This window comes from Tamandua tetradactyla, chromosome X, assembly GCF_023851605.1.
Source record: "Tamandua tetradactyla isolate mTamTet1 chromosome X, mTamTet1.pri, whole genome shotgun sequence".
Lineage (NCBI taxonomy): Eukaryota > Metazoa > Chordata > Mammalia > Pilosa > Myrmecophagidae > Tamandua > Tamandua tetradactyla.
In genome coordinates this window covers 39,771,189-39,794,907 of record NC_135353.1, presented here as the reverse complement: position 1 = coordinate 39,794,907, position 23,719 = coordinate 39,771,189, and the positions used below count along the sequence as shown (strand labels likewise).

General features: G+C 37.6%; 1 protein-coding gene across 1 annotated transcript in view; it reads right to left on the bottom strand.

The window, feature by feature from the left end:
* TENM1 (teneurin transmembrane protein 1) overlaps positions 1-23,719 on the bottom strand; it is a 1,173,786-nt gene that overhangs the window by 1,021,634 nt on the left and 128,433 nt on the right. The window lies entirely within an intron of this gene.

Here is a 23,719-nt window from a genome sequence, read left to right as displayed (position 1 = left end):
CAAAATTCTATTATCTGTTTTAATTTAAATTCTGACAAACTTGATTTAAATTCTGACATACTTGCTTGAATGTTTAGACTCCACTCCTGCCTGTGCCCTCTTGCCCTGCTTGATCCTCTGGTTTCAGTTCTCAAATCCCATGCATAAAACAAGGTTTCTGCTTGTGTCCTGAGCCTGGACTTCTCACATGACCCTCCAGGTCTTAGAAATTCCCAGTTGTTGGCACAAGTCTTCTGATTTGGTGTGACACCCTGACCCCAAGGTTTGCTTACCAAGATCGTTCATCATACTGTCCTTCCACACAGTGATCCAAACAACCTTGCACAGACTCTTAAACTTGCACACTCAGAGGGCAGAAAATGTGTCCCTGTAATTCTCTTGGCATAGGACACATGCAGTTAAGTGCTTTTTGATTATGATAACCGGATGTGCTGAAATATTCTCATAATAGAAACAAATTAAGCCACTTCACAATGAAATTTGTGAAGGCCCGGCAGATTTATACCACCTCAGAGTGGTGTATGAAAATGCCTTTTCACCACTAATAGAAATGAATCACCCTCAACCTCTTCAACATGTAGAAGAGGAAAGTGGATGGAGCAGGAAAGCAGAAAGGCCCTGAGTAGCAAAAGCCACAAAGAGACTGATAGAATCCAAACAAAAATCTTACTAATGGCTACTGCCTTCAACTTCCTTTATCAAGATTCTCTTCAGATAGTATAATTTCACTCAAAATATCAGGAACATAAAAATATCAAAAATACTGAAATGTCAGGATTTAAGATGACCTTGGGTGTGTATTCTACTGTAAATGTTTGCAAAAATTTTTTAGTTTTTTAAATCACTAAAAGTTGTTATGTTTCCTCCTTCATGTAAATTTTTTCAAAGCTGAAATTATATAATATCCAGAATAAAAAGATGATTCCGCATGTGCTTTCTGCTGTTTTCTTTTTTGGCGGAGGCCGGGGAGGGGAGGCATGGTCCGGGAATCGAACCTGGTTCTCCCGTATGGAAGGTGAGCATTCTAACCACTGAACCACCCATACGCCCTCTGCTGTGTTTTTAGTTCACTAAGGATGAAACCACTCCCAACACAGATTTATAAAATACCTGCTGCATTATTGGCTCAAATGTTTTGCAGCAATGATTGAAAGAAATTTGATAGAAAGTTTAAAAATTAAAGTTCTCATTATAATGGTAATTGGTTATATGTATGATTTTACATTAACTGGATGACTACTAAATGATGTCTATCAAGACCCAGGGTTAATTATCTCTTTTCTTCCTTCTGAATATGCTTCACTTTTACTGACACCAAAAATTACATAAAGCATGTGTTTCTGTAAGTTTGGCATTGTATTAATTGAAGTTCTACAAGTAAAATTATACAACAGATACCAAAGGAAATTCTAGAATGAAGTTATTAATGCTGCAATGGATGTTAATAACTTTCTATCTTGGTACTTTTCAAAAATTTTTAAAGAATTGCTGATATGCTATTACTCTAAAGAAAGGTGCAGAGTAGCGCATTATTATTTGATCTAATTCAGAGAAGAGGAACCTAAAATTCAGAGATTATGTCACTTGCTCCAGGTCACAAAGACAGGGTTCAAATTTAGAACTATCCAACTCTAAAATTCAAACTTACAAATATGTTAAAAATTAGGAAGAAACTAGTTGAACCTAGAAATATATCCAAATCACAAGTCCTGTTTATTTCATGGTCTTATTCAAAATAGACCAGGGTTCCCAAAGCCTTAGGAGAGGCAGTATAATGTAGGGAAGGAATATAGGTTTTTCAGGCAGACAGACTTGAGTCTGAGTTCAGAATGCAATTCTTAAGCTAACTAGCTACATGAGACTGAGGGCTAGTTGTTCAGCTTGGCCAAGACACACATCCCTCATTGATAAGATAGAGGAATAAGGATACCTGTTTTGCCAGAACACTGAGGGAGTTAGATAATATATGTGAGTACCTACCAATTCTTATGTTCTTGTATGTATATGATAAGTAGTCTAAGTGGTATTGACTATTATTGTGTATGAAACCATAGTGGTCTGCAAAGACCTTTTGAGTGGTATCTGGGCTGGTTCAATAAGCAAGTCACGCAGAATTGTGGGTTTTAAAAATGTCATTTTGACCACTTTAAAAAGCAATAACATTTTAAAAAGAGGCCCAGTAAATAATAGCTCTTTACCCAAAAAAAAGCACAATACTTTTTAAATGTGTTATACTAAGAGTGGAAGGAGTGTTATAAATAGTGTCTTTTGCCTCTAAGTGGTCTCTGGTATAAAGTCTAAAAAAGTGCTTGAGAGACAGACACATTGCATGAATCAAAGAAACACTTTATTTTATTCCTTAAGTTTTACAGCATTTTTTAAGAGCAGCAAAACATGATGATCATCAAATGACAAACAAAAGGTCTTTTCCTTCAAAGATCATGTCTTCCAGCCTGCTAGCTTCAGGCACACTTGAACGAGAACCATGCTGCACAGATGGTCATCGATTCCCCAGCCTTCTTTAGCAATTCATACAACTGCTTGGCAACCTTTTCTGTCAAGGAGCTCTTCCTTAATATATAGTACTGTAGAAGAGTTACACCACACTTTCCACAGATTATTTGATGCCACATTTATTTTTAAAAAGGAACTTTCTAAAGTAAAGTTATTGTGTGTAATTAAAGATTCTGCCTTTCACTGTAATGAAATCACATAAATCATGATTAATAACTCGAAGAAATTTCTTCATACTGAAGGCCTGTCCTTGCCAATTTTAGATCATGTATACTATCCTATTTTTATCTGTCTCTGTGTAAAGTATGGAAACTTAATCAATTTTTTAATCTCCCTCCCTGAAATAGGTAGTCTCATAACTTCATGCATTGAGATGGAAAGAACAATGTCCCTAAACTCAGCTAAATAAACACCTTCAGGACATACGCATTAAGAATCAATAGTTAAATGCTGCCCCTAATATAAAGAAATGGCCCTAGTTGCATTCCTCCGGGAGAGGGCATGGGCTGAAAACAAATTATTTATTTTTGCAGTAACAGAGATGGATTTTCAGTATATTAGGAAAAATTTTTTCCAAGGGCAAATATTTGTAAACTGTATGTTTGGGAATGTGGAAGCAAGGTTGGAGGAAAAAAAGAAGGCAAAGTCAATTTAATAGAACATGGATAGCTTCAGCACATGAATTTCCAATCTTTACTCTATACGACTAGCCTTCTTTTCTTGCTATCTTGACCTCTCATTGTGTTGTGGGCTATATTTCCAGTTGTTTAAAATTATTAAGTGTGGGGCATGCAACAATATGACCAATGGACATAATGTTGAAAGAGTACAAACTGTATGATTCCATTTACATTAAGTAAAAATTGACAAAATGAATATATACTTCTATATTGACCTAGAAGGGACTGCGGCTAGAAGGAGTGATAAGGGGGCCTTCCAGGGCATTGGGAGTATTCCGTTTCTTATTCTTCACTTTGTGAAAAGCCATTGGCCTGCACATTTATGATAAGGACATTTTTTTCCATATGTATACTGAACTTTGATAATTATTCTTTAATAAAAGTAGTGTAAGGCCTTTCCATGGATGATCATAGTACAAGCCAAGTAAACATGAGATTGCAGTTAGTGTAGCCAATTGGATGGTTAAATGTTTTATAAAGTGAAACAATGGCTTACATGACTCCTTTGAGGATATTTGTGATAGTGTTCTATGACTTTCTTCATTCATCCATTTATCAAATATTTATTGAGCACTTTTCGTGTTCTAGGCACAGTATACAATACTGTGGATATCAGTGGTAACTGACACAGATATGGTCCATGCCCTCCTAGAGCTTACAGTTTGATGAGGAGATATTTATTAAATATAATGATTTCAGATTGTGATAAGTATTATGTAGAAAATAAAATAGAGTATAAAGTGAGAAAACGGGTGAGATGAAAAAGTCTGTTTTAGATAGGATGGCTAGAAAAGGTCACCCTGAAGTGAGAGCCATTATCCATGAAGGTTAAGGAAATCATCCTATAAGAAGATCTTGAGGGAGAAAAGCTCAAGTAACCACCCAGTGGCTAGCCTTCCCAAAGATAGCATCAAACTTGCTATATTATAGTGTCTAGAAGCAAAGCATTTCTTAAATGTTAAGAATGAAAAATGGTTGACGAGTTCTCAGAAACCATTTTAGTCTTTCAAGGAAATTAAAGAGTTGTCATCTTACAACTCTTACAACATGACACATCAAGACTAGAATAATGCACTCTAGAAGTCTCTTAACCAAGACCTTAAATATCATGACTCTTATCATCTACACAAATCGTAAATCCTGGGAGCCAAAGTTTGACATACCCTAGTTAGCCTGTAATTCAAACATTACTCCAGCCTTACCCTTCAACCCTGCAATTTTCCATCCCCAACACACACACACACACACACACACACACACACACACGCGCGCGCGCGCGCGCGCGCACGCACACACCAGTCCCACTATAGTTTGTTTGAGGATATTTCCTTAAGCAATTCAAAAATACCTTTGCAATGTGTTACTGGGCCTTAAATTGTAACATCCTCATAGATACTTCTCTTTTAAGAATGGAAGAATCCATTCAAAACAAAGCAACAATACAACTTATTCATAGAGATATGGCTCCTACCATTTGCAAAAGTAAGATAACTTCAGGGAAGGTGGACCACATTCACATATCTGACTCATGTTTAAAACAACTGTGCCACATGAGTGGCATTTTTTTTCATTTTAATTTTAAAAAGTTGTTTGATAACAAAAGGATTAACTCCATGAAAGAATAAATCCTAAAAAAAACTATTTTTCTACTTTTTTCTTGAAAGATTTTCGGCCTTCTGCCACACTCTGGGATATGCCTAAGTGTTGGTAAACTAAGCCTATAGCCCATTATGATGCATAAGTGGAACAATCTGACCTCCCTGAAGGAGAAAGTACTGTTAGTCACAGAAATAACCTTTTCTCCTCCTCTAGTGTAATTAGGGTACAAAGGAGGAGAGTATGTCTAGAAGCAAAGTTCAATACAAAAATGTTTACTAGATATCATTTAGAGTTAAGATTTCACCTACTAAAGGGATCATATTTTTTTTTTTTTTTTTTTTAAAGAGAGAGGGAGGAAGGGAAGGAAAGACAGAGAGAAGGAAGGAAGGATAGAAGGAAGGAAAGGAAACATCTTTAAACATTTTCTTGTTTTACTGTATTTTGTTTGTTTGTTTGTTTTTTTTACATGGGCTGGGGCCGGGAATCGAACCGAGGCCCTCCGGCACGGCAGGCAAGCACTTTGCCCGCTGAGCCACCGCGGCCCGCCCTAAAGGGATCATATTTGAACTGAGACCTGCAACATCAATGCAGCTGATCAGGCAAGGGTTGAACACCTAATTCAAGAAGGAGGGCTTATCCATGAACTGGGTTAATTCAATTATATTCCTTCAGGAATTTAGACGTAGAGATGGAGAGGAAAGTTCCAGGTGTTATATCTGAAAGCTTGTGTAAAGATAGGGCTGGAAATACACATTAAGCAGTGCTCAAAATGACTGAGCAGAGGAAGCTAGTTAAAGGGAGCAGAGATGTGAGAGGATGGAGTGCAGAGTGATTAAAGAGAAGATATGCAGAGAAGAGCCACTTTAGCTATCTTAAGGGAATTTCCATTTCTTGCACCCAAAGAGACTTCAAGACTGTGCAATTGTGAAAACGGCAATGGGGAGAGGTGGGAAAGAAGAGAAAGGTGGAGCAAGACGTGGGAGAAGAGGAAGGGAGAAGAAGGATGAATATATGAATTATACTACAAATAAAAGGAACAGACACTAACATAGTGGTACATAGGAGGTAGTAAATAAAAATACTACATTTGTGGTCAAAGGCAGCTCTATGCAGATTTTACAGTACTACTAGCTTGGTTTTATTTTTCATGATATCCTTGTCACCCTTCATTATATTATTGGAAAGGTAGCATAGCACAAGGGAAAGGGTATGAGTATTTATGCAAACCATATTAGGGTTCATAATCCAGGTGTTCATTTCCTAGCTGCACAACCTTATGAAACAAAATTTAATTATTTGTAAAATAAGAATAATCTCTATCTCTCAGTGTTGTTGTGAGATTAAAATAGAATAAAATGCACGTGGCAGAGTTATGTTAGTTCCTGTTCTGTCTGCCCAGTGAGTATAAGGCGGGGTGGGGTGTGGAGTCTAGATTTCAAATTACTTAAAATATCACCATTTTTCTTTTTCTTATTAGAGAAGTTGTAGGTTTACAGAAGAGTCATGCAATGAAAGATACAACATATTGAGTTCCCATATACCACCCTAGTATTATCATCTTGCTTTAATGTGATATGTTTCTTACCATTCAGGAAAGAACATTTTTATAATTGCACTATTAACTACAATTGTACTATTAAGTATACTACATTGTTTATAATAGGGTTCACTGTCATTAAGTCCTATGCTTTTTATATACATTGCATATATGTTACTAGAATAAAATTTCTCCCCAGTCCCCAAGGAGCGTGCTGTACCTTCTCAAAGACCTGAGGCAGCACAACTCTTCCACTGCAACAAGATTAGACTCATCCTCTGCCCTCAGGGCAAACTCACCCTCTCCATGTATATGGGTGGGTCCACTCTCCTGGCTGAGATTTCTTGGCTTCAGACCTGGGCTTCCATGGTTCTCACTCTGTAAACTCCAATTTGTCCCTTTGTGTCCCCCTTTACCAGATTGGCAGTGATTCCGTTTACACCAATAATCTCTTTAAGCATTCCAGGACTTCATCATTCTCTTCACAGTTCCTCCAAAATCTTCCTCTTAGCCATCTGAAAAACTGTTACAGCATATCTGGTATTTGCAAACCACAGAAGGACCCCATTCTCCGGTACCAAAATCCATTCTAGTTTGCTAGCTGCCAGAGCGCAACACATCAGAGATGGATTGTCTTTTAATAAAAGGGGAATTATTTCATTAGTTCTTCAGAGGAAAGACAGCTAACTCTCAACTGAAGTTCTTTCTTACGTGGGAAAGCACAGGGTGATCTCTGCGGGCCTTCTCTCCAGACTTCTGTGTTCCAACGACTTTCCCTGGAGTGATTTCTTTCTGCATCTCCAAAGGCCTGGGCTAAGCTGTGAGCACTGAGATGAGGTATGGTGAGCTGCTTGGGCTGTGCTATGCTGAGCGCTCTCATTTATGCACCAGCCAATTAAGTCAAACATCATTCATTGTAGCAGGCACCCCTCCTAACCAACTGCAGATGTAATCAGCAACAGATGAGGTTCATGTACCATTGGAACATGTCCGCACCAACAGAACTAGGTGCCTTCACCTGGCCAAGTTGACAACTGACTGTAACTACCACATTGGGCTTTGATTATCCTCCTGGAGTGCTTTAAAAGGAAGTCATTTTGGAGAAAAAACAATTCCTTAAGAGCTGACAGAGAGGCAGACATTTGGAGATGCTTGAATTGCCAACAGAGAGAGCAGATACCTAGACACAGATATTTGGATACAGACATTGCCATGTGCCTTCCCATGAGATGCAAACAAGCCAGAGCCCAGAGTTGTGTCCAGGAGGAACTAAGCAAAGGCTTATAGATGCTGAGAAAGGAAACCATTGGCATCAGAAGCAGCAACCAAGCATGAACAAGGACCAGCAGACACCAGCCACATGCCTTTCCATGTGACAGACATCAGCCTTTCTTGAGCCAAGCACCTTTTACTGAATACCTTAGTTTAGACACTTTTATGGCTTTAGAACTGTAAACATGTAACTTAATTCCCTTTTTAAAAGCCATTCTGTTTCCAGTATATTGCATTCCACAGCTTTAAAAAATTGAGTTTGTGGGGTGCTATTGCAGTTTGCAAACACCAAACATGTTGGAACAGCATTTTAAATAGATAAAGGAAGATTCTGGAAGAGTTGTGAGGATCTTGATGTGGAAGGCCTAGCATGCTCTGAAGAGACTGTTGGTAGAGATGTGGACTCTAAAGATACCTACAACAAGGCTTTAGAGAGAAATGATATACATGTCATTGTATAACTGGAAGGAAGTCAATCTTTGTGGATGAAAGGCAGAATTCAAGAGTGATGAACTTGGATACATAGTGGAAGAGATTTTAAAGTGAAATGTGGAAAGTGCAGCCTGGCTTCTCCTTGCAGCTTATAGTGAAATGTGACAGGAAAGAGATAAGTTGAGAACTAAAGTTTTGGGTACAAGGAAAATAGAAATTGATGGTCTGGAAAATTCTGGACTTCCAGAAAATGAGACTCCATAGAATAGGGCCCCATGTGAGGATTTAACCAAACATAGAAGCAGTTAACCATTAAATGGCAAGTGAGGATTTGAAATGGAGTTATTCAGAAAAGATTCATGGAAAGTCCTATTGTCTGATGGCTATAATTCCTGTACATTGCATGGAAAACCAACAAATTTCTTGTGAGATCTGTATGAATGGAACCTCTGTTGGTATGGACTAAAAGGGAAAGAAAAGGGACAGACTGAAGGAAAAATTATTTCAAAGGCAGATTCAGAGATGCTAAGTTCTGAAGTCAAGAAATCCCAGGCCAGAAGAGTGGACCTACCAATCAATGTGGGATGGGTGAGTTTGTCCCAGAAGCAGAGTGCAGGTATTCATCTTCATTGCTCACATACAGTTTCAGTGCTGAGGCCCTGGAGAGACTGGAGAACATAAACAGAGATTGGGATGAGCTTGGTAATCACCCCTTGTTCTGAGGGGATTGAGTATTGTCCCAGAGATGGCAGAGAGCCCGGCTTCTGCCCCAATGTTTGGAGAGGGTGGAGCTGAGAAAAACGTGGTCCCCCAGTGATCTGCAGTGTTGCAACCCTCACCTCAGCATTTGCAGAGAGCAGGGCTACTACATAAGCCCTTAGACAGGATCTAACTGTCACTTTCAAAACCCCAAATGACAAATAACTCTCAGACTTTGAAATTAAATGGAGTTTACCCTGCAAGTTTTTGGAATTGTTTGGGTTCTTGAACTTTTGTTTTCTCTTTAATTTTTCCCTATTGCAATCAGAACAAGTATCTTATAACTATTCTTCCTTTGTGTGTTGGCAGCATATAACTTATTTTGATTTTTATAGGACCACAGGCAGGAAGGAATTTTTGGCATTGGGACAGACTATGCCTGTAACTGACTTTGATGAGATTTTGCACTGTTTCTAATTTTGTATTGAATGTGTGTTGTTACCAAAGTGGTTTAAAGATTTTGTGGTACAGTAATGGAATTAGTGTATTTTGTATATGGAAAGAACATGTCTTTTTGAGGTCTTGAAGGTGGAATGTGCTGGTTTGAAAGTGTTGTGTACCCCAGAAAAGCCATGTCCTTTAATCCTGATTAAATATTGTAGGGTGGGTGTGCCAGTTTTAAAGAATTCGTGTACCATAGAAAAGCCATGTTTTAATCCTAATCAATCTTGTGGGAACAACGGTTTCTTCTAATCTGTATTCGGTACTATAGGTTGGAAACTTGATTAGGTTATCTTTACAGAGATGTGACTCAGTCAACTGTGGATATTAAATTTGATTAGATAGAGACACATCTCCACCCATTTTATATGGGTCTTGATTAGTTTACTGTAATCCTATAAAAAAGGAGACATTCTGGAGAGAATTCCTTTTTTTGAGAAGGAGAGAGCCACAGAACCATGACAGAATGATGAGAGAAACACAGAGAACCTCAACCAGTAACCTTTGAGATGAGGGAATAGAATGCCCTCGGGGGAGCTTCATGAAACAAGAAGCCAGAAAAGAAAGCTAGCAGACTTTGCCATGTACCCTTCCAGCCATGAGAGAAACCCTGAACATCACTGGCCTTCCCGATCCAAGACATCTTTCCCTGCATGCCTTATACTGGACATTTCTATAGACTTGCTTTAATTGGCCTTAGAAATGTAAACTTGCAGCGTATTAAATTCCCCTTTTTAAAAGCCACTCCATTTCTGATATATTGCATTCCAACAGTTAGCAAACTAGAACAGTGGAGAACTTTGATTAGATCTTTTCCATGGAAATTGGCTCACTCAATTATCAGTGTGAATTTTTTATTAGATTACTCCAAGAAATGCAACACACCCAATTGTGGATGTGGTCTTTTGATAAGATGGAAATGTGATTCTGTCTATTCTAGATGTGTCTTGATTAGTTTACTGGAGTCTTTTAAAGGGAAGGTATTTTGGAAAAACATAGTTGCTTGAGAGCTGACAGAGACACAGACATTTGAGGAGGCTTGGACTGCTGAAAGAGAGAGCAGAAGTCTAAACACAGATGTTTGGAGAATGCAGAGTCCAGCAGACATCACCATGTCCTTCCCATGAGATGCTAAGTAAGTCAAAACTCAGAGTTGTGTCCAGGTGGAGCTCAGTGAAGGCCTAAAGATACTCAGAGAGGAAACCAACACTATCTGAAACTCGAACCATTGGAACTGGGAACAAGGACCAGCAGACACCAGCCACATGCCGTTCCATGTGACAGACATCATTTTTCTTGAGTCAAGGTACCATTCTCTGGATGACTTAGTTTGGGCATTTTTATGGCTGTTCTAGTTTGCTAGCTGCCAGAATGCAACACACTGGAGATGGATTGGCTTTTAATAAAAGGGGATTTATTTCATTAGTTCTTCAGAGGAAAGGCAGCTAACTTTCCACTGAGGTTTTTTCTTACGTGGGAAGACACAGGGTGATCTCTGCTGGCCTTCTCTCCAGGTCTCTGGGTTCCAACAACTTTCCCCAGGGTGATTTCTTTCTGCATCTCCAAAGGTCTGGGCTGAGCTGCAAGTGCTGAGATGAGTACGCTGAGCTGCTTGGGCTGTGCTGCATTGAGCTCTCTCATTTAAGCACCGGCTGGTGCAATTTAATTGGCTCTTAAATCAAACATCATTCATTGCAGCTGGCACGCCTCCTGTCCAACTGCAGATGTAATCAGCAGCAGATGAAGTTCACATACCATTGGCTCATGTCCGCAACAACAGAACTAGGTGCCTTCACCTGGCCAAGTTGACAACTGAATCTAACTACCACAATGGCCTTAGAATTACAGCCTTCTAACTTAATAAATTTCCTTTTTAAAAGTCATTCCATTTATGGTATATTGCTTTCCAGCAGCATGTAATAAACTAATATAATTTTCTTACCAAAAATAAAGTTGTAAAAAAAAAAACCCTGTTGAACAGTATAGCCTCTTTCTGTTGGCATAGGAAGCCAAACCTGGTCTGCAATTCCCTTTTACAATTCTAGTTACCTTACCCTAGTATGTCTATAATCATCAGGCTTCATGACATTCTAACACGGGTCAGAAATTTCATCTGAAAATATGACAGTTGATCTTAAGTCCAATGGTGTGGTGTATTTTGTCCATAAACAATAAAGGAAAATTTATCCAAATGAAATAGCAATGGAGATTTTGATTCACCTGGCCAGCAATATGCCAAAACTCTTAGGAAATAAAATGTGGGTTCCAGAATTGGCCACCAAGAGAATATGTGTTAGAGATGGGGCAAGATAGTGGTGTAGTGAGGTGTGGAATTTAGTTCTTCTGCCAGAACAGCTAGTAAATAGCCAGAAACTGTACAGAACAATATTTAGAGGGCCATCAGCAACTGGACACACATTGTACACCAGCCTGGAATGGATGGAACCGCTGAGCTCCCACACAGAACTGTAAAACTCCCAAGCTGAGAAGGCCAGCACCCCTCTCCCATGAACATGGCAGACTGGTTGCATATGGGGAAAGGAAACAGACTTTACCAGTAGCAAGAAGTTAGCTCAACCAACTCCCAATTGTGGAATTAACACATTTAAACTACTGAAAACAGGCCCCAAGCACAGATAAACCTGGAGTAACCACTAAAAGAATCTAGAGTTTTTGCCCTGGCAGAGAGGGGGTCAGACTGAGGGGGAAAAAAAAAAGCAAACCAGAGGCTTTTTTAGTTGGACAGCACAAAATACTAGAAAATGGCTGGACCCCAAGCAAAGGGAATACATAGAACCTGGGGAAATAAGAGCAATATAACAACTCCAGCTCTTGATTGGCAAACCCAGGGAGCTGGGGTCTAGCTCTGAAAAGGCTTTTTCCTCTCTCTCTCTTTCTTAATTCCTAATAGCTCGGCAAGGGAAGAATTAAGGAATCTCTGAAATGCAAAGTAAATAGTCAGGTAAATGGGGACCTAAAGGGTATATCTTCACCAAGAAAGGTGGCTGGGACCCAGCTAAAGTGGCATACCTCCTTCATAGAATTCAGGCCCCAGGGACTGGAAAACAAAAGCAATCAAAGCCTGACCCCTACCTCAGCCTGGGTCTCAATTACACCACTATCAGGGAGAGACTGCTGAAATTAAAGGCAGTGTATCACTTTATGCTGGTTGGAAGCTGTGGGCAGATAAGCAGCACAGGCTGAGCAAGATAGGAGAAGCACAGAGTCTAGAGGCTTCATAGGCAAGTCTGGCAACCTGCTGGGTCTCACCCTCAGGAAAACCTGATACTGTCTATGCTCTCCTCCTGACACGTGGGCCTGTTAGGTCTGGGAAAATCTGACTGGGGTCAATCATATCTGAGTACCATTCCCCTAAAAAAGGTTCCATATAATCAGGCAAGAACCTGAAAAGCAGGGGCTGAAAAATTCTGATCTTTTAAGCAGAACCTATGTTAGAGGACTAGAATAAGTTGAACTGTAATGCCAAAGAACAGATAAAGAACAAAGCCAACCAAAAAGAAAACCCTGAGTAAAAGAGTGAAAACAACCTCCAGAATAAGCTAATTAAAGAAATCAAATTCCTAGAAGCCAGCAAAAAGTAGCAAGTCACACTAGGAAAATTGAAGATTTGACCCAGTCAAAAGAATAAATCAACATTTCACATGAGATACAGGAATTGAAACAACTACATAAGGATGTTCAAACAGACATGCAAAATCCCATCAAAAATTGAATTAATGCGTTGGGGAAAGATATGGCAAACAGATAAATGATATAAAGAAGACTGCAAACATGAAGAACTTGAAAGTCTGAAAAATACAAATTGCAGAATTTATGGAAATGGAATAGAAGAGATGAAATAAAGAATGGAGACCTACAACAGCAGATTTGAAGATGCAGAAGAAAGGATTAGTGAACTAGAGAGCAGAACATCTGATATCCTACACACAAACAAATGATAGGGAGAAGAATGGAACAGTATGAGCAGGTTCTCAGATAATTGAATGAAAATATAAATCAATAACAATCCCTGAGAACAATAATAGGCAGAGGGTTGAAAAATTCATTAATATATGGAGGCTAAGCAACACACTCTTAAGCAACCAGGGGGTCAAGGAACAAATTTCAGAAAATCAGTGAATTTTCTGAGACAAACGAAAGCACAACAAATGAAAATTTATGGGATGCAGCAAATGGGGTGCTGAGATGGAAATTTATTGTCTTCAATATCTATATTAAAAAAGAAGAAAAAGCAAAACTTGGGGAATTGACTGTTAACTTGGAAGAACAAGAGAGAAAACAGCAAACTAACCCCAAAGCAAACAAAAGGAAAGAAATAATGCAAATGAGAGTAGAAATAAACTAAACTAAGAATATGAAAACAATAGAGAAAAATCACAAAACCAGAAGTTGGCTCTCTGAGAAAATCTACACTATCAATGGAATCCTTAGCTAGGCTAACAAAAAAAAAGAGAGAGAGAGAGAGATAGAGAGGATGCGCATAAATAAAATAAAAAATGGAAGAGGGGACATAATCACTGATCCCACAGAAATAAAGAAGACAATGAAAGGAAAGTATGAGAAACTGCATGCTAATAAACTAGACAATGTAAATGAAATAGACAAATTCTTAGAAAAGCTTAATCTGCCAACATTGACAAAAAAAAAAAAAAGATGATCTCAACAAACCAATCACAAGTAAAGAGATTGAATCAGTTGTCAAGGAGGCTCCAGGACCAGATGGCTTCACGTGTGAATTCTACCAAGCATTCAAGAAAGAATTAGTAGAAATTCTCCTCAAACTCTTCAAAAAAATTACAGAGGAAGGAAAACTACCTAAGTGATTCTATGAAGCCAACATCACCCTAATACCAAAGCCAGACAAAGATACTACAAAAAAAAATTACACATCAATTTCCTTAGTGAATATAGATACAACAATCTTAAAAAAAAAAGCTGAAAAATTGAATTCAGCAGCACATTACAAGAATTATACACCACGACCAAGGGGCATTTATTCCAGTTTTCCAATGCTAGTTCAAAACAAGAAAGTCAAAGATGTAATATATCCTATCAATAAGTCAAAGTGGAAAAACCACATGATCATCTTGATTGGTGCAGAAAAAGCATTTGCAAAATTTAGCATCCTTTCCTGTTGAACACACTTCAAAGAGGGAATAGAAAGAACTTCCTCAATATGATAAAGGGGATACTTGAAAAACTCACAGCTAACATCATCCTGAATGGAGAAAGACTGAAAGCTTTAACTCTAAGGTCAGGAAAAAGACAAGGATGATCACTGTCACCATTGTTATTCACCATTGTGTTGGAAGTTCTAGCCAGAGCAATTAGACAAGAAAAAGAAATAAAAGGCATCCAAATTGGAAAGGAAGAAGTAAAACTCTCACTGTTTGCAGATGACATGATACTATGTTAAAAATCCCCAAAAAAGCCACAGCAAAACTACTAGAGCAAAAAATATGAGTACAGCAAAGTGGTAGGGCAAAAGACCAACACCCAAATTTCAGTAGTGTTTCTATATTCTAGTATTGAACAATAAGAGAAGGAAATGAAGGGAAAAAAATCCATTTGAAATAGCAACCACTGACAAAAATCTACTCTTGGCATATCATTTATAACCACATTATATGTCTGATTATAAATGGTAAAAAAAAAAAAAAACAGCAACCAAAAGAATCAAATAATTAGGAATAAATTTAACTAAGGACAGAAAAACCTATACACAGAAAACTACAACAAATTGCTCAAATAAATTTTGAAAGTTATAAATAAATGGAAGGGCATACTGTGTTCATGGATTGGAAGACAAACTATAGTTAATATATCAAATCCACCCAAATTGATTTATAGATTTAATGTAATACTAATTAAAATCTCAAAAATTTACTTTTCAGAAATAGAAAATGCAATGACTAAATTTATTTGGAAAGCCTTGGTGCTAAGAATAACTAAAAATATCTTGAGAAAGAAAAATGAAGTGGGAGGCCTCACATTACCTGATTTAAAGCATATTATGAAGCTATAGTGTTCAAAACAGCATTGTACTGGCATAAAGATAGATACTGACTAATGCCATTGAATAAAGTGTTCAGAAATAGACCCTCTTCTCTATGATCAATTGATCTATAAAAAGGGAGTCAAGCTAACTATTCTAGTCTGCTAGCTACTAGAAAGTGATATACCAGAAACAGAATGACTTTTAAAAAGGGGAATTTATTAAGTTGCACATTTACAGTTGTAAAGCTGTGAAAATGTCCAAATTAAAGCAAGACTATAGAAATGTCCAATCTAAGGCTTCCATGGAAAGATACCTTGTTTCAAGAAAGCTGATGACATTCAGTGTTTCTCTGTCAACTGGAAAGGCACATGGCAAACATGATGATATCTGCTAGTTTTCTCTCTGGCTTTTTGTTTCATGACGCTCCCCCCACCCCAGGGGTATTTTCCTTCTTCATTTCCCAAGATCTCTGGCTGCATGGACTCTCGTGATTCTTGTGGCTCTCAAGCTTTTTCCAAAATGTTTCCTTTTTCAAAGGATTCCAGTAAACTATTCAAGATTCACCTGGAAAAGGTGGAGTTATTTCTCTCACTAATCAAAGGTTAATATCCACAATTGGGTGTGTCATATATCCATACAGATCTAATCAAGTATCCAACCTACAGAGATGAATAGGGTTTAAAAGAAATGGCTACCACCACAAGATGGATCCAGATAAGAACATGGCTTTTCAAAGATACATAATCCTTTCAAACCTACACACCAACCCACCTGGGACAGAGCAGCCTGTTCAATAAATGGTGTTTGAAGAACTGGATATCCATACCCAAAAGGGAGAAAGAGGATCCTTATCTCACACCCTATGCAAAAATTAACTCAAAATGGATCAGACAGAAACATTAGAGCTAAGACCATAAAACATTTAGAAGAAAATGTAAGGAAATATTTTATAAATCTTGTGATAAGAAGTTGATTTCCTATACCTTACACCCAAAACATGAGCAAGGAAAAAAAATAGATAAATGGGATCTCTCAAAATTAAACACTTTTGTGCATCTAAGAACTCTGCCAGAAAACTAAAATAGGCAGCCTGCACAATGAGAAACAATATTTAGAAACCGTATATCAAATAAGGGTTTAATATGCAGAACATATAAAGAGATTCTACAACTCAACAACCAAAACCAAACAACCCTATTGAAAATTGGCAAAAAACAGGAATACACACTTTTCAGAAGTGAAATTCCAAATGGCTAAAAGGCATATGAAAACTTCAGTGGTTACTAGGGGAATGCAAATCAAAACCTCCATGAGATATTATCTCACACTCACTATAATGGCCATTATCAAAACAAACATTAAATGACCAGTGCTAGAGAGGATGTGGAGAAAGAGGCACATTATCCAATGTTGGTGGGAATATATGTTACAACCAATCTAGAAGGCAGTTTGGCACTTCACCAAGAAGCAAAGTATAGAATTGTCTTAGGATCCAGCAATCCGATTGCTAGGTATCTATTCAGAGGACATGAGGGCAAGGACACAAATGGAGATTTGCACACCGATGTTTATAGCAGCATTATTTACAAATGCCAAGAGATGGAAACAGCCCAAATGTCCATCCATGGATGGGTGGCTAAACAAGCTGTGGTATATACATACCATGCAATATTATGCAGCTGTAAGACAAAATAAAGTAATGAAGCATGCAACAACATGGATGAACCTTATGGGCATTAGCCAGAAACAAAAGGACAAATACTGTATGGTCTCACTAATACAAACTAACATTTATGAGTGAACTTTGAGAATACAGGTTGAGAGCACAGATTACCAGGAGATAGAAACAGAGTAGAGATTGGGCACGTGGTGCTGAAGGAGTACTGAATGTGCAGCAGGACTGATTGTAAAAATTCAGAAATAGATAGAACAATACTATCTGATAGAAGCACAATAATATAAGTACACTGAATGAATCCAATTGTGAGTAGGATTGAGGGAGAAGGGCTGGGGCCACAGAAGGACGGATAGAGGATATAGACTGTGATGGTATAACTTATGAATGCCTAGAGGGGAGAATGCTGAGAGGTGCAGCCCCTCTGGAGGCCAGTGTGATGGCTCTACAGGAGGCTGGGGTGGGGTTGCCATATGATCTTGCCACCTACTAGGAAGTGAGAGTGGGACATGAATGGATATTTGCACACTGGTGTTCATGGTAGCAGTGTTCGTGATTTGCAAAGGATGGAGGTGATCTAAGGGTACAATGATTTATGAATGCAAGGGGGAACTATGGTATATACATACAATTGACTACCGAGAAGCTATAAGAAGGAATGAAGACATGAGGCATGCAACTAGATGAATGACTCTTGAGGACAGTATGTTGAATGAAATGAAAGAAACAAAAAGTCAAATATTATCATTCCTCACTCATATGGACTAGCTAGAATATACAAATTCAGAGAATTAAAGTTAAGAGCATGGGTTAGCAGGTTGAGGCCTATTATAAAGAATCCTAGATTGAAGCTCTTACAGCAATCACATATATTCAGGAGTTGTAACTTATTTCTAAACTCTGAGATACTGAGCTATTTGTATATAACCTCATCATTACCTGAAACTTCATGTATTTGTGTTACACCTGAGATTCAAAGTTAGAGCTCTGAAGCTATGAAAGTCAGCACTATCCCATACAGCAACTGTGAAAAATTTTTAAACAGTGATCAAACTTTGACTAGAGATATTAATGAAGCTCATATAGATAGGACTAAGGTAAATCAGAACACTGGGTGAAGGATGATATGGTCTATATATCAAAACTTCAACTTCTGTGTGAGACCAAAGGAAGAGATGTTTATTTGGTGCAAAATTAATATTTTGGGTAGTGTATTATCTAATTTAACTTGTATTGTCAGTTTATTTGAAGTGAATAATTGCATAGAATCTTGAATAGGAAGTGAGTTTTTGTTAGTTTGTACAGATTAGTTTGATGGCCCAATACATCTCAGAGTAATTGGGCAGAGAACAAAAAAGTTTTTGTGAAGTCCTCTTGGGGGGTTGGAGAGAAAGGAGGATCTATTGCACTTCCCCATCTGGGGAATTCCTGATGTTCTCATAAACAGTGGGCATAACAAATTTAATAGTCTGAGTCCTTGATCTTGGAACTTGTCACTATGGACCTTATTCCTGCAAACAAGAAGCTAAGCCTACTTATAATTATGCCCAAGAGTCACCCCAGAGAACCTCTTTTGTTGCTCAGATGTGGCCTCTCTCTAAGCCAACGTAACAGGTGAACTCACCACCCTCTCCACTACATCGGTCTCCCAGGGATGTAAATTTCCCTGGCAATATGGTACATGATTTCCAGGGATGAGCCAGGACCTGGCATCATGGGATTGAGAAAGCCTTCTTGACTGTAATTCCTACCTATGGTGCTGTCTCATGAGGCCCCCTTATTTTGTCTCATAAGATAAATGAGACAAAATAAGGTTTAAGTGGCCTTGAGCTTACAAACAGAGCTGAGAATTCTCTTGAAAGTTATTCTTATGCATGATAGAGGTATTCCTTTTTAGTTTATATGGTATTGAAGCATAGAGGGAAGTACCTGAAACCACTAAACTGTATTCCAGTAGCATTGATACTTGAAGATGATTGTATAACCATATAGCTTTTACAATATGACCATGCGATTGTGAATACCCTGTGGCTGATGCTCATTTTATCCAGGGTATAGACAGATAAGTAAAAAAAAAATGACAAAATATAAATTAATAATGGTAGGGATAAGGGATAAAAAAAAAGTTGGGTAGATTGCAATACTAGTGGTCAATGAGGGGGAAGGGTAAGGGGTATGGGATGTACAGGTTTTTTCTTTCCATTTTTATTATGTTTCTGGGATGATGCAAATGTTCTAAAAATTATCATGGTGATAAATACACAACTATGTGATGATATTGTGAGCCATTAATTGTTACTTTGGATGAAATGTATTGCATAAAGATATCAATAAAATATTATAAAAAGAGAATATCTGTGAATGATCAGCAATACTTTACAGAGTCTCCCAAGAGAAAAAATGGTATAAAAGAATATGAATAATAAACAGAGCTCAAGTATGAAGCATCGTCATGGGATACAAATGCAAAAGCAAAAATAGGGAAACATACTTGACATATAAAAAGTTGGAATCAAACAGGATTTTCCAGGCAAAAGAAGCTCATTCCCAGGGTCCTTTGGAACTAAATAAATGTATTATTTGTCAAGTTGCTCTGAGCATATGTCTATTAATACATGATTATGTTTATTCATAATATGATTAGTCTCAGAATCAGAGATAAAAAATAGCTTCCCCATAGAGCAAGAGCACATATCTCTACTCTATGCAGTTCTCCAATTTATTTATTATTCAGCTTCAAACTGATGTCATCTAATTTTATTTAAAGGAGAGCTTGATATTCTAGAATGTGTAGTGATATTAGAGTATAAAAGTTTTCTTGATATAGACTCAGTTAGGATTTTATTCTAATATCATTAACCTAAATTAAATCTTTCATGAGCAAAAGTCATGTTATTTCTATATTGCCAAGATTAACAATTGCTTATACCCATTCTTCCATGGGAGAAAATATTTGCTACTAGGAAAAAGGGTAGAACAATTTTAGCTTTCCTTTAAAGTACCTATCACCAAAATACCTACTTGCTAATGTGGATGAAGTAGAAATTAGAAATTCTGTATTGTATCTCTTGCCAAAGAGATACAATTATTCTCTACACTATCTCAAAACACATAACTTTATAAATTTTGAGATAAGAATTTTTCCAATACTGTGAAGCTTGATTCCATTGCATTAGTTTGCTAACTACTGATAGATTGCAATATATCAGAAGTGGAACAGTTTTTAGAAAGAGACTTTATTAAGTTGCAAGTTTATAGTTCTAAGGATATAAAAATGTCCAAACTAAGGCATCTAGAGAAGGATACCTTGACTCGACAAAGGCCTTGCCCATCACATAGGAAGGCATGTGACTGGCATTTGCTCATCCTTGTTCCTGGTTCCATTGTTTACAGCTTCTGATGCTTCCTTCTTAAGGATGTGTGGAGCTTCACTTAGCTCCTCCTGGACACAACTCTGGTTTCTGCTTGGTTAGCATATCATGGTAAGGTACATGGAGATGTCTGCTGGGCTCTACATTCCAAATGTCAATATCTAGGCATCTGCTCCCTCTGTGGGCACTCCAACCATGTCCAAATGTCTGTCTTTGTTGGCTCTGAGCTTTCTCCAAAATTTCTCCTCTTTTAAAGAACTCCAGTAAACTAATCAAGACCCACATTGAATGGGTGGAATTACATCTCCATCTAATAAAAAATTCACACCCATAATTGGGTGTCACATTTCCATGGATGCAATCTAATCAAAAGGCTCCACCTTACAGTATTACATCAGGATTAAAAGAACATGACTAAAAAGAAAACAAAGAATATGACTGCCCCCACAAGATTGGATTAGATTTAGGATTAACAAACCTGGCTTTACTGGGGTACATACCAGTTTGAAACCAGCACAGCCCCTAAAAATTTGCCTTATCTTCTTTAGATCCTTTCTTTCCATTTTCTCTTAGATACAGGTTTATCACTTTTTAAGCTCATGTTGTTTCAAATAGGTTGAAAGAAAAAAATATATGTGTGTGGATATATATGTATATGTATATATGCATATGACAGAGAAAGAGGGTGGGGAGAGACTGAGTGAGAGACAGAGAGTTTCATTTCCAACTTCAGTTTTTTTCTGATTGTAAACCTATAAGCTTTTACAGCTCAAATCAAGGCAGACAGGAGTTTCAAGATTCCTTTCATGTTTTACTCAACCTTACTTTTTAGTTAAAAATATTAGTTGAGCGATGAATGCCTCTGCTTAAATCTGCAAGATTAACCTTAAAATTAGACTTTAAAATATGCTTCTTCACTCCCACTCCCAAATCTGTTCTTGAAACTAAATGAGACCTCCAATCATATCCCTTTTCTCTAAGCTCTCAGTCTAGCAACATCTTCCTGACTTCCCCTTACTTCCCATCTAACGTGACAGCCACCTAATTACATTCTCACAGGTCAACTTAGTCCCCTGACCTGCTAAGTTGTCTGATCTACAGTTCACGCACTGGATTCATCCCAACTTGATTCTGTTTTGTTTTTGTTTTTGTTTTTGTTTTTGTTTTTCACTTCCTTCTTTTAGACAGTTAAGATCAAGAGAAAAACCACACCATCTTGCTGATTGGCTCCACTTCATGTGTGTGTGTGTGTATATATATATGTATGTATATACATATATATATATACACACACACACACCAGTTAGTCCTTAAAAATCACTCATCAATTCTTTTATACAGCCCTACTTCACTCAAGCCAATTCACTCTCATGGCTATAGAAAACTTATTTTTTAATTTCTTAGAGAAATCAAAAGTCATCAGGTATGAAATCTTAACTTACCTTACCAATATTTTCAAAATGCATTTTCATCTATCCTTACTCCTTTTTCTTCTCCACTGAAAAAGAAGTGTCTCACTAATTTTCCAAGAATCTTTTTTCCTCTATGCTTTTGATTTTTTATCTCCTCTATGCTTTTAACCCTCATCTTCTTCTGCACTGCCTCTTCTGAAAACTTACTCCATCAATTATCATCCCTCTCAGAATTATTTCATTTGCTTTCTCTCAATCTCTTTCTTGCTCAGTTTATATCTCTCTCATTCTACCTTTCAATCTCTCATGATTTCTCTTTCTTATCTTGCTCTCTGTCCAGTATGTAATATATTTCTCAGTATCTTTCAATCTTACTATTTCTCTCTCAATTTTTCTCTCTTAATCTCAATCTCTTTTTTTTGCTTACATACATGTTCATGTATCTCCAAGTCTATAGAAACAGAACTTCTACCACCAAAGCTTTCCTGTGCTTCATTTGCTTTTGTCTTGATCATTAAAGTTTATGGAGATGCCTGCCCTATCTTGCTCTTTTTTTTTTCATTCTTTCCTCAACCTGAAGTCTAGCTCCACTTTTAACACACCAATGAAAGAGTTTTTACAAAGGTTATCCATAAATGAAATGCCAAATACAATGGCTTTTTGAATTTGCATTCCTCTTTTGAAACTCCTCATATAATTGACCACCCCTTACATAAATCTTAATCAGTTCTTCAATAGGACTATATCATGGTTCTCCTTTAGTCCATCTAGTATATCTCTAGCCCAACTCTAGTCTATCCTTTTGTCTGCTCCTCTTTCTTTACAAGCTTCTTAAAACCTGACTTTCTATTGAGTTTTGTCCCCTTTCCTGTTCTGTGTCCTCTATTTGAGCAATCTCAGAGGTCCATGGCTTTATCTAAGCCTTATGCTGATTACCCTCTAATATACAACTTCAGCTCTAAATTGTTCCTGAAATCTAGATGTCTAATTCTGAGTACATACTGTCCTACAGAAATCTCAAACCAAACACATCCATTGCCTTTTCTAACTTAACCTATTCCTCTTTCTCCTGTGTTAGGATGGGTATTAGCAGAAGCTAGGAAACTTGTGGCACTCTGATCTACTGCCCTTTAGGCTCCATCCACAATTGAATGCTAAGTATTGTTTATTACTACCTGGGCTGACTTGAAAGTGTTTTGTACCCCAGAAAAGCTGTGTTCTTCCAATCCAGTATTGTGGAAGCAGACCCATGGTTTAGTTGGGACCTTTTGATTAGGTTGTTTCCATGGAGATATGACCCATTCAATTGGGATGGGAACTTCTGATTAGGTTGTTTCCATGGAGAAGTGACCCTGCCAATTCAAGGTGGATCTTAATCCACTTACTGAAGTTCTTTAAGAGAGGAAATTTCAGAGAGGCAGAAGCAAACTGCTCCAGGAGATGCCAGAAACTGAGAGAGCCATTTGAAACTAGAAGCTGGGAGAGAAAGACAGCATACATTGCCATGTACCTTCCTATATGACAGAGAAATATCAGATGTGATTTGTCTTTCTTAAGTGAAGGTATCATCTTATTGATGCCTTAGTTTGGACATTTTCATGGCCTTAGAATTATAAATTTATAACTTAATAAATCTCCTTTGTAAAAGCCAATCAATTTCTGGTATATTGCTTTACAGTATCTTTAGCAAACTGAAACGGATTTTGGTAACAGAGAAGTGGCGTACTGTGATTTGCAAATACCAAAAATCACAGTGGATAAGGTGAAGATTCTTGAAGAATTGTGAGGAGCATAAATGGAAAGGCTTAGAATGTTTTGAAGTGACTGCTGGTAGAAATATGGATGCTAAGGGTTCTTCTAGTAAAGCCTTAGAGAGAAATGATGAATGCATCACTGCAAACTGGAAGAAAAAATGATCCTTGTTTTAAAGTGGCAGAGAACTTGGCATAATTGAGTCCTGGTGTTAGATGGAAGATATAATTTAAAGGCGATGAGCATGGATTTCCAG